The sequence below is a fragment of the Capricornis sumatraensis genome, chromosome 18 (genome assembly GCF_032405125.1).
Source record: "Capricornis sumatraensis isolate serow.1 chromosome 18, serow.2, whole genome shotgun sequence".
NCBI lineage: Eukaryota > Metazoa > Chordata > Mammalia > Artiodactyla > Bovidae > Capricornis > Capricornis sumatraensis.
The window spans coordinates 52,657,927-52,679,095 of NC_091086.1; positions in this window are offsets into that span (position 1 = coordinate 52,657,927).

A 21,169-nucleotide genomic window follows, 5' to 3' on the forward strand; every position below is an offset into this window, starting at 1 on the left:
CTTAAAGCTCAACATTCAGAAAACTAAGATCATGGCACCTGGTCCCATCACTTCATGCCAAATAGATGGGGAAACAGTAAAAACAGTGTCAGAGTTTATTTTGGAGGGCTCCACAATCACTGCAGATGGTGATTGCAGCCATGAAATTAAAAGATGCTTACTCCTTGGAAGGAAAGTTGTGACCGACCTAGATAGCATATTCCAAAGCAAAGACATTACTTTGTCAACAAAGTTCCATCTAGTCAAGGCTATGGTTTTTCCAGTGGTCATATATGGATGTGAGAGTTGAACTGTGAAGAAAACTGAGCGCTGAAGAATTGATGCTTTTGAACTGTGGTGTTGGAGAAGACTCTTGAGAGTCCCTTGGACTGCATGGAGATCCAACCAGTCCATCCTAAGGGAGATCAGTCCTGAGTGCTCATTGCAAGGACTCATGCTGAAGCTGAAACTCCAAATACTTTGGCCACCTCATGCGCAGAGTTGACTCAATGGAAAAGACCCTGATGATGGGAGGGATTGGGGGCAGGAGGAGAAGGAGACAACAGAGGATGAGATGGCTGGATATGAGTTTGGGTAAACTCCAGGAGTTGGTGATGGACAGCGAGGCCTGGCGAGCTGCGATTCATGGGATCGCAAAGAGTCAGACACGACTGAGCGACTGAACTCAACTGAACTGAACTGAATCCTCAGCTGCAGTCAAAGTCCACAGCAATTTTGGGGCCCAGGAAAATAAAATCTGTCACTATTTCCACTTTTTCTCCATCTATTTGCCATGAAGTGATGGGACCAGATGCCATGATGTTTGTTTTTTGAATTTTAAGACAGCTTTTTCACTCTCTTTTTTAACCTTCATCAAGAGGTTCTTTATCAAGAGGTAAAGGCTATCAGAACAAATTGCACCCAGCAAGGAAACATTTCATCTTCATCTCTTTCTCTCTCATGCTTTTTAATTTCTCTGATGCAGGCAAACGATAGGATAAACAGGAGCCCTTCTCTAAAGAACTACAACTGTACCTAGTCCAGGACTTAACTATTGAAGGTAAACATCTACTGGATACTAAAAGAGCTGCATTTTGAGATGCTGGCCCAAGCCAACAAGATGAGGTTACAGACTGGGGACAGTGCATGCAAGCTGCCACCATGTCTGGTCTTACTCCAACCTTCACAGCATGATACTTTATGCTATTCCACCTCTGTCATACACATGTCAAGAAAATTTCTTTTGCAGTCAACTCCAACATAGAACTATACAGGGAAGAATAATTTTGAAAATCTAATTTCAGGTTTGTTAAGTTGATCCAGCATAAAGTCATTGTAGGGTTACACTAGAGAATAAACTTCCTTTTGATGGTTGCTTACACTGTATGCATTTCAGGGTATTATCACCTTTCTCATTTGCTTTGGTTTTTAGTGAAATTTTTCTAGTGAGAAAGGGAATATATAGAGCTAGAGGGATATCTACCACACTCCATTCTCTAAAAGCAGATTAATTCATTTGAGCTATGTCTTATTTGAGAAATCCTAGTAGTCACTTTTAAAATGCAAATTGATGTCTTATGAGATTGGACACATGAAATTAGTAAACTGATGCTGTGTGCTTGAACCTCAGTGAGATTATTATTATAAGATAGGGATCTCACAATGTGTCCTATTATTATATGACAGTACACTATATCATATGACAGTATTATATTTTATTATTAAAAGACAGTATTACCTAACTGTAACCAAAAATTCTTGGAAATATTCAAATTTTTCATTAAGCTGCAATGAAGTTACCATTCCTTCTTGAAAAAATTGTAGAGACAGTGCAAAGACAAAAAGAAAGTTTCCCCTTTATTATATTTTAATAAACATGTGTATTAAATACAAATAATTTATTCCATTTAAGAATTAAATCATGATAATATTTTATTTTATAAGCTTACTTTTTGATATCTACCCATGTTTAGATTATCAATAACCATTTCATGTTTCCAAATAATTTCAGAATAAAGTTCTATTGCTTGCCTTATTTGTAATATTGATATAGAGGCTTTTTCACTTCCTAGTACACCGGGCAGGTCAATAAAGAGGTTTTCAAAACCTATAGATTTCCTATTACTCACAGGAGGCTATTTAAAATTCCATCTTCCATTCTGAATTTCCTTAGCAGATGTTATTACTGTGAATTTCATATAACAATTTTTATGGTAAAAAAAATTACAAAATAGGATTTACTTTTCTAACATACAGTTTATCAAGAATTCCTGGGTACATTTTAAATATTTTAAATTAATTGATGATTAATGAAATATCTAAAGCCTCATGCAGTTTAAAACATAGATATCGTTTGCATTCATACATTTTAAAGCAGGCCTCCAATAAAGTCTTGAGGTAAAAGCTGTTATTTGGCAGAGAAGACTGATTCTAGATTAAAATTATTTGACATTATTTGATAACTGAACCTGGAAAATTATGCTGTGAGTGTTCAACTGCTGCTGCTGCTGCTGCTGCTGCTGCGTCTGCTTCAGTCGTGTCCGACTCTGTGTGACCCCATAGATGGCAGCCCACCAGGCTCCCCCGTCCCTGAGATTCTCCAAGCAAAAACACTGGAGTGGGTTGTCATTTCCTTCTCCAATGCATGAAAGTAAAAAGTGAAAGTGAAGTTGCTAAGTCGTGTTCGACTCTTAGCGAGACTGCAGCCCACCAGGCTCCTCTGTCCATGGGATTTTCCAGGCAAGAGTACTGGAGAGGGATGCCATTGCCTTCTCCGAGTGTTCAACTAATAGCTAGTATATGTCTTTTTTCCCAAATCCACATACCAAGTTCAACTGCCCTGATTATTTTAATCCCCATTTCTCTTTTCGGCTGAGATCTAACAACCTCTCCTCCTCATGGTAGATATTAAAACCAGAATTGAATAATTCTCATGAGATATTAAAAGGAAACACTGAATGATGCAATCTTACCTTCATTAGTAGGTGCTATGTTAAATCACTTCGGTTGTGTCCAACTCTTTGCAACCCCATGAACTGTAGCCCACCTGGCTCCTCTGTCCATGGGATTCTCCAGGCAAGAATACTAGAGTGGACTGCCATGCCCTCCTCCAGGGGATCTTCCCAACCCAGGGATCAAACCTGCATCTCTTCGGTCTCTTGCACTGGTAGGTGGGTTCTTCACCAGTTACCACAAGCACCACCACTATTTAGAAGTACCAATTTATACCATTCTTTAAAAAGTTTAAATCTTTACTCTGCTAAATTTGTATTCATTCTTTCATTGGATAATTCATCTATGATAACACAAGGTTTTGGGTTGTCAAAAAAAACTCAATGTGAATAATAGATTTTACCCAGGACCAAACTCCAGTAGATTCAAGAGATCAAAGGATTTCTTGCAGACTCTACAACCCAATACTACTTGAAAATGAAACAATTATAGAAATATTTTTGAAAAGTCTATGCCCAGCAGAGAAAAGCCTATAAAGTGCCTTTTCCTTCTACAGTAATATGAATTGGGTTGTAGATATAGCTGATATAAGTGACATGTTTCTTTCTATCAAAACATGTGGGATCAATAGGGAGTCATTTCAGTTATGAAGCATCTCAGGTTTCTAACAGTTTGCATGATGAGCCCTCATGACTAGCTATGTCTCCTGTAATTCCAACTTCACATATATTGTATATCTTGCTAAAACCATTTTAAAGATAAGAATTCCCCACTCCTTAATACCATTAGTAGGTTTACAAGGAGGCCTTGTTAATAGTCGGTTTTTAAGAATATTCTATTAAAAGCTTTCATTTTCCCAAGAAATCCCATAGTGCAAATATTTGCCATCCCTTCACTTAAATGAAAATCTGATGGTCTCTTGCAAATATTTTTGATGAATATTGGGCATGGTCAAACAAAGTTCTTCCTTTATGAACCTTATTTATTTGTTTATTCTGCTGTGGTAAAATATACATAAGGTACAATGAATCATTTTGATCATTTTTTAAGTGCACAGTTCGGTGGCATTAAGTTTCTTACATTGTTGTACAGCCATTACCATCATCTATTTCCAGAACTCTATTCACCTTGCAAAGCTGAAACTCTGTCAGCATTAATTCCCCAGTGCCTACCCCCCAACCTCCACCAGCCGATTCTACGTTCTCTCTCTATGAGTTTTTCTATTCTAGGTACCTCAAATACATGGAATCACACACTACTTGAACTTTCATTTCTGGCTTGGGCTTCCCAGGTGGCTCAGTGGGTAAAGAATCTGCCTGCAATACAGCAGACACCAGAGAAACGGGTTCGATTCCTGGGTTGGGAAGATCCCCTGGAGGAGGGCATGGCAACCCATTCCAGTATTTTTGCCTGGAGAATCCCATGAACAGAGGAGCCTGGTGGGACAGTCCATAGGTCACAGAGTCAGACATGACTGAAGTGACTGAGCAAAGCACAGCATAAGAGCAGGTCTGGCTTATTTCACTTAGCACTGTACCATCGAGGTTCATACATGTTGTAGCATGTATCAAATTTGAATTTCTTTTAAAAACTGAATGATGTTCATTGTATGTATATATCACATTTTATTTATTCATGTAGATGAACATTTGTGATGCCTACACCTTTTGACTGTTTTGAATAATGCTGCTATGAATTTGAGTGTACACATATCTGTTCAAGTCCCTGCTTCCAATTCTTTTGAATATATACTCTAAGGTGGAACTGATGGATAAGATTGTGATTATATGTTTGATTTTTTCTGAGGAACGATCATCCCAGTTTTTCACAGTGGCTGCACCACTTTATACTCCCACCAACGGTGAACAGTTTCCAGTTTCTCCATATGCTTGTCAACATCTTCTAGTTTCTTGCTTTATTTTGTTATTTTTCTTTGATAATTGCCATCCTAGTGGATACGAAGTATCTCCACATGGTTTTGATTTTTAATTTCCCAAGTTTAGTGACATTGGATATCTTTTTCATTTGCTTATTGGCCATTCATATACCTTCTTTGGAAAATGTCTGTTTTGAGTCCTTTACCTATTTTTTGAGATTTTTTTTTAATTGAGCTGTAGGAGTTTTTTGCATACTATTGACAGAGGATGAGATGGTTGGATGGCATCACCGACTCGATGGACATGAGTTTGAGTGAACTCCGGGAGTTGGCGATGGACAGGGAGGCCTGGCATGCTGCAGTTCATGGGGTTGCAAAGAGTCAGACACAACTGAGCAACTGAACTGAACTGACATTAACCCATCATCAGATGTATGATTAGTGAATATTTTCTCTAATAGGTTGCCTTTCTCTTTGCACAGAAGTTTTTAATGATGTAATCTAATTTCTCTATTGCTTCTTTTGTTGCCTGTTTTTGATGTCACAGTCAAGAAGTTGTTGCCAAATTCAATGTCACAAAGCTTTTAGACCACATTTTGGATAAATTACCAAGGAGCAACATATTTACCTGTTTTTCAATATTATTAAAATTACATAAGTTATTGATTTTTTAATATGAGGATTACTGATGAGAAAATGTGAATATTGGGTTATATCTACTGGCAATAATGCCTCTGGAGATCTTTCATGTTAAAACCATCAAGACAGGCAATATTAATCATAACAGACTCTTTTAGACTGTTTTAAAAGGTGTTAGGTGAGCATGTAAGAATGTACCCTTCATTTTCTTCAATAAACCTACTTTTGTTTAGCATAGTCCTAAATGATTTGCTCTCGCTAGAATTATGGCTCTAAATTGTTTGCCAGATTCACATATGCTATGGTTTTACTACCTTGGACAGGGATTAAATAAAATATAATTGTACCAGCCTAATTAGAGTCACATTCTACAGTATTCCCATTACTCCTCAAAATGGTCAAAGTCGTGGAAAACAAGTAATGGCTGAGGACTGTTTCATACCATATTAGTCCAAGGAAACATAATAATTAAATGTAATGTGTATTCTGAATGGAATCTTAGAACAGAAAAGGGACAATTGAGAAGAAAATAGAGAAATCCAAATGGAGTCTGGACTTCTGTCAATGTAAAATGCCAAAGTCGCTTCCTTTGTTGTTGTGCACAATGATATTAGATGCCAAAAACAGTGGAAAATGGGTGAAAGGTATATTTTCTACAAATCCAAATTATACTAAAATAAAAGGTTTTTTAAAAATTTACAGATATATTCATGTACAGATAATCATAAAAAGATAAAATATTTTAAACTAAAATTATTATTAATTTTGGTAGAGTTTGCCTCACTATAGTCTGTTTAAAACTATCAGTACATATAGCTAGTTATTTCAACTGATTAGATGGGCATAGAGCATATAAATAGTGTATCTTATAGAATATATAAGTAATATTGTTTAAAGTAAGACATTCTGTAATATATTACTGAAAACTTGCTTTGAATGGGGAACGTCTGGACTGAAAATTAACTTGAACTTTTTTTTTTTCTTTTATTAAGTATAAAACCACTGAGGCTTTGCAAGATGAAGTAAAATTCTTGTGACATCTATGGCTGAATGCTTGCTTGCTCAAGCAGATCAAAGGCAATTTATTCTGGGAGGTTTTTGAGCAGAGGAAAAATTAACTCCCTTACAGGCACATACATCTGTTAAACAACTGAACTTCCATAGAATGATATCAATATTACCTTCACCAATTTCAGTTTTATAATTCATTCAAGGATTTTTAATTGTCTTCAAATAGTAATATGGTATAGGTTCACCAAGTCTGAAAGCAAACTGCATCATTTCCTAAAGCAAACACTGATAAACCAAATTCTAAGTAAACTCAAGGACACACATACACACACATATATATGTATACAATATGCAAAAATTTGCAAAAATTTGCATAACGAGCAAAGGAATAAGATTATCTAGAACTAATTAAAAACAGAAAATGTGGGTTTTGCTGAAACCTCAGTGGTGGGGGGAAAATGCTACTCAGAAAGGACTGATTGAATGATGTACAATTTTACCCCACTTACAAATATCCTTATTATGCTGTCAATCTAAGTCAAACAAAAAGAGTAATACTTATACAAAGTGACTAAATTGTATGTCGCACCTCTATACAGATGCCTTACTTGCCTCCCAGGTATCTTTTTTATTTTCCTGAATACATTTGATGCCGTATCATTAACAATGAAAGTAATTACTGCATATTTCATAAGAATTCTGTCAAAGATAATTTTAGTTTTATCAGTCAGTATATTGTTTATGAATGTTTGTATTTTTTCATTGTCTCTGTATTTATCTAATGTTATTACAATTGTGTAGTTAAGCATGTTTGTTTTTGTTGTTGTTTTGCAGTAACATAGGATAAAGCTAAATTTTAGCCTGTTCAATATAATCATATTCCATGTGTTTCAATTTTCTGCTCATCTCTAGTTTATATCACAGCCTTATCTTTTCAACTTATTTCCTCTCAGTTTTAGATTTTGTTATCTTCTGTTGTGTTTATTTCCCTGCTTAGGAATAACCCTAGGCTCATTCTGAATCTTTTTTAAGGGAAATGAAGACTTTTCATTAAGCTTAAACAATGTAAGCCCTAAAGACCCAACATTTTCCCTGCTGGTGAAATCAAGTCTTTCCACATATTTATCATAAGGCTTCTGTTATCTAAATGAATCAAGAAAGCTATAGAGAGTGATAGAATGCTTATGTAAACAGAATTATATGAGGTACAAAAATCACGCAAATCTGTCAAAGTTGTTTCTTTTCAAAGTGGCACCTTTTAAACCTGGAATGAGAGGTTATTATTTTAAGACTTTCTAGGCAAATGGGCTTTAGTAAAATTAAGTACTTTCTCATAATACGGGGACAAATTTTGGAGTATAAGGATGGAAATAGAAGTATCTCTCCTTTGATAATCTTTGGTCCTAAGGTTAGTATAAATCTACCTAGCTAGAGCAAGTGACAGGAGCTTTTTTAAAGAGAGAAATCATGATTTTGATAGAATTTAACTTTTAATAAACTGATCAAAAATGTCTGGCCTTACAGTGTACTTATTTTGTTTTCATTCTGTTGTCTTTGGGTGTGTGTGTTTATTCTGAGGTTGTTATATAAGAGCATTGCTAAAAAATAAATAAAAGTCCATGGATTGATATCTTCAAAAATCCCTAGGATTATTGAAAACTCTCATTGTAAGAGCAGATACAATTTTTTACCAGAGTTCTATGCTCTTATGCACTGTTTACCTTGATGTCAGAAAGAGAGACTCATTTCAAATTGGTCATTTCTATTGTTGAGTTTTGTGCAGAAAGGGGGAACATGTTCAGATACTCATTTTGTTAATCCTTTGACATTTTAATCTTTCAAAGATCTTTCCTATTTATGTTGGCCCTGTAAATCTTTCTATGATATATTCATTTAAAAACACTCAAAATGTAATTAGTTCTAACGAGATGGATGAAACTGGAGCCGATTATACAGAGTGAAGTAAACCAGGAAAAAAAAAAAAATACAGTATACTAACACGTATATATGGAATTTAGAAATATGGTAATGACAACCCTGCATGTGAGACAGCAAAAGAGACACAGATGTATAGAATGGACTTTTGGACTCTGAGGGAGAGGGAGAGGGTGGGATGATGTGGGAGAATGGCATTGAAACATGTATACTATCATGTAAGAAACGAATCGCCAGCCTATGTTCGATACAGGATACAGGATGCTTGGGTGCACGGGGATGATCCAGAAAGATGATATGGGGTGGGAGGGGGGAGGGGGGTTCAGGATTGGGAACTCATGTACACCCGTGGCAGATTCATGTCAATGTATGGGAAAACCAATACAGTGTTGTAAAGTAAAATAAAGTTAAAAAAAAAAAAAACACTCAAAATGAATGAAATGTGCTAACCAAGCACACTGCAAGGATCTGAAAGAGCTTCTTAACATTTCACTAAAACTTCCAACTACATACTTATATATCTGACATTTATAATTTAAAGCAATAAAAGAATACCAGTGCTAGCCAAAGGGACTACAAATTCTGGGACAATCTGGAAAAGTTTAGAATTCATTTTCTATAAAATATATGGTATGAGAGAAAATACATTTCACTACAGTTCAGAAATCTGGTCCTAGGCAGATAACCCAACAAATTCATATCAGGTAGAAAAGTTTTTTTTTTGTTTTTGTTTTTAATGGACACTTTATATAGGAGATATTAAGTAAACTTCCTGATTAGAGGTAGAAGGTGCCAGATATGTTAGCTAGCTAAATGTAAAACTTTATGCTAATAGACACTGCATGAAAAGTTCATAAAACTCACTACCTAGTTTTTGACCCCAGGCTCCTCTCAGTCCTTCAGAATATATGTCAACATAAAAGGAGCATGAATATTAATTTCATATGAATTCCTTCAGGCCAGCTGACACAGTAAGAATAACATTGCACACTCTCCTGAGAGGCATAGTATTTAACCATTCATGCCATATACACAATGTTAAATCTTAGGACTGGAGAGAATACAAATACTCAAAAATTTGACTGAAGACATATTACATTTCTTTCTGGTGACCTAATCTGCTTTTGTTTTACTTGCCTATTTTCTTTCTTTTTCAGATCACTGAGAAAAATGGGTGATGACAGTAATGAGTAAGAATTTGGGGTGATAATCAAAATGAAAACTTGGATGCTCTCTCTCTCCTAAAGTATCCTGGTTTCTTCCTACCCAGTAACAGTGATCTGGCTATAAGTTTCTTCAGACTGCTATTTTATCTGCCAAAAGTGTTTTTTTTTTAAATCTATTTATTCTATATTCCTTTTAGTAATCCCTACAGGACATACCTAGTCTTCATCACTTAGCAGTTCTTTAATCTTTGGAATATGCAATATTAATATTCTTTTGTTTTCCCATTTTGCCTTTCGTAAATAAGAAAATAACCCATTTCATAGTCTATGATAATAAACACATGGGAGATGAAGTGCAGATATTTAAATGCAATGATGGTTAGAAATATATTCAGTTATTTTTTGCTAAATCATTGAGCTATGAAAATCATTTGGACAATTTTCTGGAATAATATCCTATAATAATGAAAACTGATTTGTAGGCATATAACCCTTAATCTAAAATAAAGTCTTGTATTTTTCTTTTAGAGCACTTAAAGTAATTGAAATTAGACAATTATTTATACATTTATTTGTCTTAGACTATGTCTCATCTAATACATTATGAGGTTAGATACTAAGTATGATTTATTCACTGCTCTGCATTAATACAAATACAAAAACTTATCTTAGGCACAATAAACATTTGTTGAATTCAAAAATAAAGGAGTGAATGAATCATTTGCCATATATACCTTAAAGTCTTGTGTAGGAAGTAGATTAATGATGAGACGAGCAATAATCTCGTGTTGTACATGTACACAAATAAAAAATAAAGGTTTGTCTGGGGGTAGAAGGGAGGAACAATTCATGCACGCTAACAGGTTGAAGAATATTATTGTTATTATACAGACGAACAAGGAGTATGTTAGTGAAGATAACGTGTATTCTATGTCAGAGCATACTTCTGCAAAAGCGCTTAGAGACTGAAGCATTTTTAGCAACTAAGCATCAACAAATATTGTCAAAAAAGGATTTAAAAAAACAAACAGAACACAGAATATGTAGGCAACTTTCTCTGCAGTCTTTTCTTCACCAGCTCATTGAATATATGTTGATGTTGCTTGGAAGTGATAAGAGGTTTACAGAAAAGTCAAAGAACATGATGTTATGTTAAAAGACATGGTGTTGAGTACTTCTTAGAGGTGAATTAAGGTAAAGACTGACAATGAGCATTCTCTAAATATTCAAAGACTTTTAGTGGCCTTGAAAATAATTTTCCAGTGTCATCAAGGCATGTGGTCAAGATGCCCATGTTTATGAAGCATGAAATTAAGAATAAGCAAGTGAGAAAGCAAGTGAAAGTAATCAGTAGCCATGCATGCATTTTTCATAAAGTTTTAGTGGAGAAGACAATGAGAGAATAGGCTGTGGACAGAGACAAACTCAGGATCAAAGGACAACTACATTGTTTTTCCATTAGTGGGTTTTACAAAAGAGATCTCAATTGTGCCTGTTTAAAATACTATTAGAAGGACTCCTTAGAGAGTCTCTCCTTAGAGATTCCTTAGGAGTCTCCTTAGGACTCCTTAGAGACTCCTTAGAGGCTGCACATAAAGAGAGCAATACAGAGGCAACTAGGAAAATGATCCATTTAAGTTATTTAGGTTAGACTGAGAAGAGCCACCTATTGATATTTTACTTTGAAAATAGTAGAAGTGAATTAAAAAAACTTGAATATGAACAGGTTAGCTGATAAGTCAGTGGGTTGGCAGTAACAACAGATGTGTGTATTTGTGTTTCTTTCATGTAACATCTATTTTAGTCTCAAGGCAAAATGGAGAGTTGGCTGCTGAAGGGAAATATGGGGCAAGGGAGGCTTGACAGAAGATGTACAATAAACTCTGTAGAGCACGGGATAAATAAGTAAACAGAGAAAGGTAAAGCTTTCCTGTTACAATAATGGTCTTTAGGGTTTTTTTGGGGATTAAGTCAGTTCAGTTCAGTTCAGTCACTCAGTCGTGTTGGACTCTTTGTGACCCCATGGATTGCAGCACGTCAGGCTTTCCTGTCCATCACCAATTCCTGGATCTTTCTCAAACTCATGTCCATTGAGTTGGTAACGCCATCCAACCATCTCATTCTCTGTGGGATATCATGTTTGAAAGATATTCTCTAAGAATTCTCAGGATCCTGGACATAGTCAAGGGAAAGTGCTTATCCTTGGAAATTTTCCAGAAATGTGGAAAAATGGTGATGCCTTAAAAGAAAGAGACTGACTGAAATTTAGCTGAGAAATAACTCCATTGAGGAAAACATAATTGTTAGTGGAAATTAGAATGGTAAACAGACTACTTCCAGGAAATTAAAGATGGATGAAGTGCACTAAATGGGAGAGGGCTGAACGACTGTGAAATTTTTGTGAAATAGTATAGAGAGTCAAATTTACTATCTTGGAAGATAGATGTTTTGAGTCATCACAAATGTCAAAAGAAATGGGGTCAAAGCAAATGTCAGTAAGCAACACAAATTAATGTGCTAGATGTATTAGCCTTGTGACTGCTGAAATGACCAGAGTTTGAGATAAGAACTAAGACTGTATAGCTTCTAATGTTTTAAAATCTCAGATGTACAAAGAAAAAAGATGGGATGTTTGGCTAATATTACAGAAAGTATAATCTGTTATGGAAATGAGAGTTGGAAAGAGGTGTTTGATGAGGAAAACTTTTGGCTTGGTCAGAGAACATGAGATACAGGGTATCAGTTCAGTTCAGTCACTCAGTCGTATCTGACTCTTTTCGACCCCATGAATTCATCATGCCAGGCCTCCCTGTACATCACCAACTCCCAGAGTTCACTCAAACTCACGTCCATTGAGTCAGTGATGCCATCCAGCCATCTCTTCCTCTGTCGTCCCCTTCTCCTCCTGCCCTCAATCCCTCCCAGCATCAGAGTCTTTTCCAATGAGTCAACTCTTTGCATGAGGTGGCCAAAGTACTGGAGTTTCAGCTTTAGCATCATTCCTTCCAAAGAATACCCAGGACTGATCTCCTTTAGAATTGACTGGTTGGATCTCCTTGCAGTCCAAGGGACTCTCAAGAGTCTTCTCCAACACCACAGTTTAAAAGCATCAATTCTTCGGCACTCAGCTTTCTTCACAGTCCAACTCTCACATCCATACATGACCACTGGAAAAACCATAGCCTTGACTAGATGGACCTTTTTTGGCAAAGTAATGTCTCTGCTTTTGAATATGCCATCTAGGTTGGTCATAACTTTCCTTCCAAGGAGTAAGCGTCTTTTAATTTCATGGCGGCAGTCACCATCTGCAGTGATTTTGGAACCCAAAAAAATAAAATCTGACACTGTTTCCACTGTTTGCCCATCTATTTGGCAGAACGTTGAGCTTTAAGCCAACTTTTTCACTCTCCTCTTTCACTTTCATCAAGAGGCTTTTTAGTTACTCTTCACTTTCTGCCATAAGGGTGGTACCATCTGCATATCTGAGGATACAGGGTATGGGGCTGGGTAAATTCATATTGTTTTAAAAAGTATGATCATCACAGTGGAGCTTGGATGGTTATAGCCTCATGTTTCTGGCTTTCAAAATCTAGCACCCAGAAAGAGAACCGGTGCTGCTTAGATGTTCATGCTATATTTAATAGCCCTAGTCTCCAGCAGGGAGAATGATAACCAATCAATGTTTCCATCTGTTCAGACACACTTGAAAGAAAATTGTATAAGCACATGCCTTTAAAAATCAATGTTCTCTCTTTTTAAAATGTTATTTATATTTTAATTGAAGGATAATTGCTTTACAGATTTTTTTTTTCTGTCAAACCTTAACATGAATCAGCCACAGGTAAACATATATCCCTTCCTTTTTGAACCTCCCTCCCATCTCCCTCCCCATCCCACCCCTCTAGGTTGATACAGAGCCCCTGTTTCAGTTTCCTGCAATGTTCTCTTGACATCAGTTTACACTAGACCAATTCATTTTTAACATCAGTTCCAGTTCAGTCACTCAGTCGTGTCTGACTCTTTGTGACCACATGAACCACGGCACGCCAGGCCTCCCTGTCCATCACCAACTCCAGCAGTTTACTCAAACTCATGTCCATTGAGTCGGTGATGCCATCAAATCATCTCATCCTCTGTCATGCACTTCTCCACCTGCCCTCAATCTTTCCCATCATCAGGGTCTTTTCAAATAAGTCAGCTCTTCCCTTCAGGTGGCCAAAGTATTGGAGTTTCAGCTTCAGCATCAGTCCTTCCAATGAATACCCAGGACTGATCTCCTTTAGAATGGACTGGTTGGATCTCCTTGCAGTCCAAGGGACTCTTGAGAAGACTCTCAAGAGTCTTCTCCAACACCACAGTTCAAAAGCATCAATTCTTCAGTGTTCAGCTTTCTTTATATTCCAACTCTCACATAAATACATGACTACTGGAAAAACCATAGCCTTGACTAGATGGACCTTAGTTGGCAAAGTAATGTCTCTGCTTTTTAATATGCTGTCTAGGTTGTTTCCTTCCATGGAGTAAGTGTTTTTTTAATTTCATGTCTGCAATCACCATCTTTAGTGATTTTGGGGCCCCCAAAAGAATAAAGTCTGATACTGTTTCCACTGTTTCCCTGTCTATTTGCCATGAAGTGATGGGACTAGATGCCATGATCTTACTTTTCTGAAAGTTGAGCTTTAAGACAACTTCTTTACTTTCCTCTGTCGCTTTCATCAAGAGGCTCTTTAGTTCTACCTCCCTTTCTGCCATAAGAGTGGTGTCATCTGCATATCTGAGGTTATTGATATTTCTCCTGGCAGTCTTAGTTACAGCTTGTGCTTCTTCCAGCCCAGTGTTTCTCATGATGTACTCTGCATATAAGTTAAATAAGCAGGGTGACAATATACAGTCTTGACGTACTCCTGCCTATTTGGAATGAGTCTGTTGTTCCATGTCCAGTACTAACTGTTGCTTCCTGACCTCCACACAGGTTTCTCAAGAGGCATATCAGGTGGTCTGGCATTCCCATCTCTTTCAGAATTTTCCACAGCAAACTCCAATACTTTGGCCACCTCATGCGAAGAGTTGACTCATTGGAAAAGACTCTGTTGCTGGGAGGGATTGGGGCCAGGAGGAGAAGGGAACGACAGAGGATGAGATGGCTGGATGGCATCACCAACTCGATGGACATGATTTGGGTGAACTCTGGGAGATGGTGATGGACAGGGAGGCCTCTGTTCGTTTCAGTCAGTGGCGTGCTGCGATTCATGGGGTCGCAAAGAGTCAGACACAACTGAGCGACTGAACTGAACTGAACTGAAATGAAAGGAAAAAAAAAAACACTGAATGCCTTGGATGTATTTATTATTAATATTGCATTCACATAACAATATAATGAGATTACTTCTATTGTCTTCATTTAATAAATAAAGAAACTGAGATGATTACTGAAACTTCCAGTAAGTAAATTTGAGTCAGATGTTAGAATTTGAACTGGAACAATCTGGCCCTCACATGGTATCTTCTGAGTATTTCTATGCTGCTTTTCAAAAAATTAGAGGAAATGTAAAGGTGAAGCAGACATTATTCTTGCTTCCATATATTTCATTTTTCAGTTTTGGCTAACATCATAAATTAAAATATAGAGCACAATTTTTATTCTGATAAATATTGCATAAAGGCGTAAAGTTTCTATGTATATTTCAAAGTTCAATACAATGAGAGTAGAGTATAATGGAAATACCTTAAAATTTAAACTCAGAGTATTGGCTAATCAACCAAGTAGCTCTGTGACCTTGGGCAAATTACTTAAGTGCTCACATAAAAAAGAATATATAATTCATGCCATGAAGAATTTTTGTAAAGCTTGTGAAATATGGATATCTAACCTTTATTTTAGCATCTTGGAAAAAATAAGCATTAAACAAATGGCAGCTACTATTAATGGCAATTAAAGCCTACTATGAATCATAAATCTTAAATAAATAGATTTTTTATCATATCAAAACAATAGGGAGATCCTGCACAATTTTTTGAAATGTTTTATTTCACAACTTATCCAAGTGTCATATTCTGCTCTGCCTTTGTTTCATTAATCTTATGTATAATTAGGATTTATTAAAATATTAATAAAATATTTGTTATTTCATTGTAAGTCTAGTATTACTAAATATCTAGTATTACTAAATATTACTAATATTGAATAGTACTGCTTTATGCAAAGCAAAACTAACATAAAATTCAAATCAATTTTTGGAAATCCTAATACAATATATGACTTTTAATGTCACAAAGTAATGGTATACATTGGTTTAAATGGTCATTTTTTAATATTTGTGTCATTTGTTGGATCCAACTGTCCAGAAAGTGAATAACTTTTACCTATGTGGAGACATATTTACACACTTATGGAATGAATACATATAAATTTGGCAATATGTATTCAAAATATTTCACATGTCTAGGGTGGTGAAGGAAAGAGAGTCAAATGGAAATAGCCATAAACATACTTGGTTTATAACTAATGATCAAATTCACAGGTAAATTAAAACTTTTATATTAGCTTCAAATATTTTTTTCAGAATCGTTAAACCAAAGTACAGTACTAATAATGCCTTGTAGATTTTCTTGGCTTTATCTTTAAATCTTATGAGATGATTTCAAATAGTGTGGAACGTGTTCTTTAAAAAACGTTTCATTTAAATCTATAATACTAAATAGACCATTATGTAAAAAATATATTTTTAGAAAGTAACTGATTTCCTCAACACACCATTGCAACCCAAAATATCATCCTCCTGTAAAGTATGGCTATACAGTATATTAGTCTCTATAGTCTGATGAAGAACTGTTCAAAAAGTTCATCTTCACATTTTCATGCATAAGTAATTTCTGTATATTTAACCCTTTACTGCATCTCACAGTGTAAAAAGGGAAGCATTTGAAAGAGTGATAATGATGTTGATCTCAATGAGAATTTTAGTATCTCAAAGACAACTAAAATAGGAAAATTCATAGCAAAGGTTACATTAAGAAGAGATTGCTTCATGTACTGTTTTCACTATTAGGCATAAACCCAATTTAGAGTTCTTTCCTAGTTGTTGATGCCTAAAGTAATATGCCCACTAGGCAGTTCAGGAATCAATCAGTTTCTACTGCCCTTGGAAAGATAATGACCCAACTATGAATATTCAAGAGACACTAGAAGTCATTATAGACGTCCTTAATTATCTTTATTTTTAAATATGAAAAAAATTTTGCTCAGGCTTAGAGAAAAATTGGAAAATCTGCATGTAATTAATATATAACATTCTGGATTCTAACAGATTTTGCTTTAGTAACTTTTTACCAAACCAACTAACTTCTAGAGGAGTGAAAACTATTTGACAATAGAAAAAAAAAAAAAATTTGCACTAAAGAAGACAGATGTTGATGTGATCAATTACAAACAATGATTTTCTAATTTCCAGGGCATTTTGAATCACATCTACAGGGCAACTGGTTTCTCTTTTGATTCTTTTTTTTTTTTTTTTTTTTTTAATAATACTTGATTTTTTTTTTTTCCCAAAAAGAAAATGTTACTTATTTTCAACCACTTAAAATAATGTGTGAAATCTCATTTTCTTATTCATTTTGGGGAAACTGCTACACATTGCAAATGTATTGCTGCTCATCTCAAAACAATAAATTAACACTGAATTAAAAAACTGTTTTCGTTACCTTCTATTTGTCAGGTAGTTAGAACAGAAAAAGAGTCCAAGATGGCAGAATCATGTGGAGGGTAAAAATAAAAGTAACCAATCCTGGGTGTAGCCTACTGTGCAAGAGCTGGTAGAATCCTCTATTTGCATAGGGCTTAAGGAATCAGCTTCCAGGCAGAGGAGACATAAAGTATGAAAAGGGAAGTCAAGAGAGATGAGGCTTCTCCCGATTGGTCTGCCCTTGTCTCTCAGGAGTGCACTGCCAGCTGCCTGCTTTCTGCTGTTGAGCTATAACAAAGTTATAACTAGTTTGTCCAAATAATGCTCCTTGTTGCCTGCTTAATAAAATCCCACCTGTTTGATCTGCAAATGATCCATCATCTCAAATCTTTGCTATGTTGAAACAAGAAATGAGGAAGAGTGAACCAACCCAACATTCTGAATTATAGAAAAACTGAAAAATTGTAATTATGAAAAAACTGTGAAACCATAAACCATATTGACTTAGATTAAAATACATTTTTTAAAATTGCACGATGCCAGGCTCCTCTGTCCACAGGATTTCTCAGGCAAGAATACTAAAGTGGATTGCCATCTCCTTCTCCAGGGGATCTTCCCAGCCCACGGGTCAAAATTGCATCTCCTGTATTGGAAGCCAGTTTTGTTTTCTTTTGTTTTGCTTTACCACTGAGTTACCAGGGAAGCCGATAAATATTTAATAATGTATTATTTTCTTCTGTTTAGTGTTTTAATCTTGAATAAATAGCAATATGTTTTTATTAAATCAAGATCACCTTTTGGCATCTGTACATGTGGGCAACTAATCTTCAGAAATTCATGTTTTTCTTATAATAGGAACAATGCGTGACAACTAGGTCAAAATGCCAGGTAAAATTCAGTTGATTTTAGTAAATTAAAAGGCAGTTATATTTAGCTTTAGATATTCTGCCCTTAATTTTCTGTAAGTATGTTTTTCTCCTTCAGATGTGCATTTGTGAATATAACAAGGGCAAGTTAGGAGGGCAGGAGAGGGCAGTTAAGAATAAAAACAATTATCTCATTTTCCTGAAGTTAAAATATCAACTAAATTATTTTCAATGTCTTTTTAATTCAAATTTTATCATAAAGTATGTTGAACTCCTTGTCAAGGATCATGAAATTCACTGCAACTCAGTTTAGCAATGCCACAGACATCACAACTAAGTTCTTCCAAAACGAGACAAAGGAAAGACTTATATATCTATTTTCTTCAATCCATTCAGTGCAAACATATGGATTAACACAGGGACTAAAACATGGGGATTATGTTAAGGATCTTAGTTTTGTCAACTAGAGTGGCATATCTAGATAATGGTTATCATGCACGCTCTGAACACTGACAGCCAGGCAGCTCCAACACTTTTGAGCTGACTATTTGGGGCATGTTATTTAACCATCTTGTACTGTTTCTATAAAAATGGATGTAATCTTACTTGAACTTTTCGCAGAGAGGTAATGTGAGGATGAAATAATTTGCATGCTATTTATAACAGTACCTGAGTTATAAAAAGCATTCGCTGACAGTGAGTGATTATTATTTTCTTCATTATTATAGATAGTTTGATGTAGAAAATAAAGAATCACTGTCAAGGTTCAATGTACATGAGAACAGCATATGGTTTCAGAGCTACCATTTTTAGTTGACTGCACTTATACTCACAGGAGTGAGTATGCTCACAGGAGGCTGAAGTGAACTCATCAATGAGATTAAACGAGGAAACCAATATATTCATTCATAAGCAAGAAAAAGAAGTTGAGATTTACTTACTGTTTCAAAGTCATGGAAGCTATTTTACTTTCTTCTACTTTTTGAACCCTAAACAGACTCTTTGGAAAGACATTCAAGACCACCAAATTTGAATTTGTTTTTTTTTTTTTTTTTTGCTTCACATAGGTAAAAATTGAATACAATTTACAAGTTAATAGCATAGGCAGAAAAAGTCAATGTCAAAATATAGCTATCATTATAATAAAAATATTTTCTAGATGTCTAAGATTAAAAACAAAAGGAATAGACAAAAGCATAATTTCTTAATATCCTTATCTCTAATATAGTGTATCTCTGTGTATAGGAACTTGACATGCTTACAAAAATTTTATGTAAAAATAGATGTCTAATGAAATCAAAATAATAAATAAGTCCATTATAATGCTCATTCTGTCTTAATGAGAGAATTCCAGAAAGTACACCAAAATTAATCCTGTCTACAAAATTTGAGATTGCACTGTCCATCTATCACCCACTCAAAAATATTTTCAAGTTTTTCTTTGCAAAATATTTCAGCTTATTTCTTTTCAAATATGTATTTGTGTCTTGTTTAAAATACCATTGTGTATTTATATATGTATATATGTGTATTTATATATATATATATATATATATAATATATATATATACCTATTTCTCTTTGTTCAAAAACAAATTCCTGAGGATGTGTGATCTATCGGTGCTGCTCTTACTTCTTATGGTGTCCATAAGCTTAACATCAGGAATCCATGATCACTAAAGAGCAAGTTTGTCAAATCCAACACTATACATCTTTTCTTCCTTAACTACACATAGCACTTGACTCAACTGTGAAGAATCAAATATTTAAAAGTCTAACTTGAAAACACAATAGCTTTTAACTTACTTTCTGTGTGACCTTAGGAATGTTACACAGCTCTCTGAGATATATATTCCTCACAATTAAAAAAAAATATTTAATGCCACATACAAACATTTTAAGAAATAATGCAATTTCCCTAGTGCCTGGAAAACATTAAATATTTAATAAGTGGAAACTGTTATTATCATTGTGGCTATTGCTAGTGTTGTTACTGTCCAAATCATTCACCTTTGAAAATTTTTCTTTGCTTTTCTGAGACTATTTCTTTCCCTAACTCTTCTTTTTAATTTATAGTTTTCTTAGAATAACTTTTATATCTATTATGTGATACCTGTGATAGATATCTTCTTGTGACCTGGAATCTAGACTTCTACAAATTCACTCTTGTCTATTCTTGAATCAACTCTGTGGCTTACAGTTCTAACTTTAATTGACAGCCTCAGTGGTCTCCCTAGAACCATGGCTATTAATGGGTTTAGTTAAGCTGGGATATTTATTTCTCTCGTCCCCTCCCTGTCATCCTCTCTTCGCTAATGTTTACTGTTGTCCTCTACTAAATATGACACAGCTTGATGGGGAAATCATCCTAAAAGAAAATGCCTCTCCCTCTTTCTCATCAGGTCGACAGTAGTAGAGATCTTTTCTACTGATGTCCCTGAGAACTATGCCATTTCTTGCCATTTTCAGAGTCCTCCCCACACATCTGAAATAGTACTTTTCTTAAGCAATTCTCAGTTATCCATTAAAAATGCTTTTTCCAACCACAACCCTGACTAAGAGAAACTGAGAAAAGAATAACACAGAAAAACACCTCCAGAGGGTGTATTGAATCATTTCCCTAGGAGGGCAATTTACAATTTTTGAATTGGCCAATTTCATGTCTAGATTCATGGCTGAAGTAAGGGAGGCTGAAAGCTGAGATGACTTGGCCTTTTATATAGAGAAATAAGTTATAAGGTTTAGATAGTGGAAAATGTTGAGATGAGTCAACAATGTTGGTTCTGCTTAGTTACTTCCTAAAAAAACCTCTATGCTTCCCTAGTGGCTCAGACAATAAAGAATCTGCCTGCAATGTAGGAAACCTGGTTCGATCCCTGGGTCAGGAAGATCCCCTACAGAATGAAATGGCTATTCCACTCCCTTATTCTTGCCTGCAGAATTCCATCAACAGAGGGAGCCCAGTAGGCTACAATCCACGGAGTCAGAGTCGGACATGACTAAGTGACTAACACAACAACAAAACCTCTAAGGCTTGGTGGTTACCCTCTTTACCCTGCATTA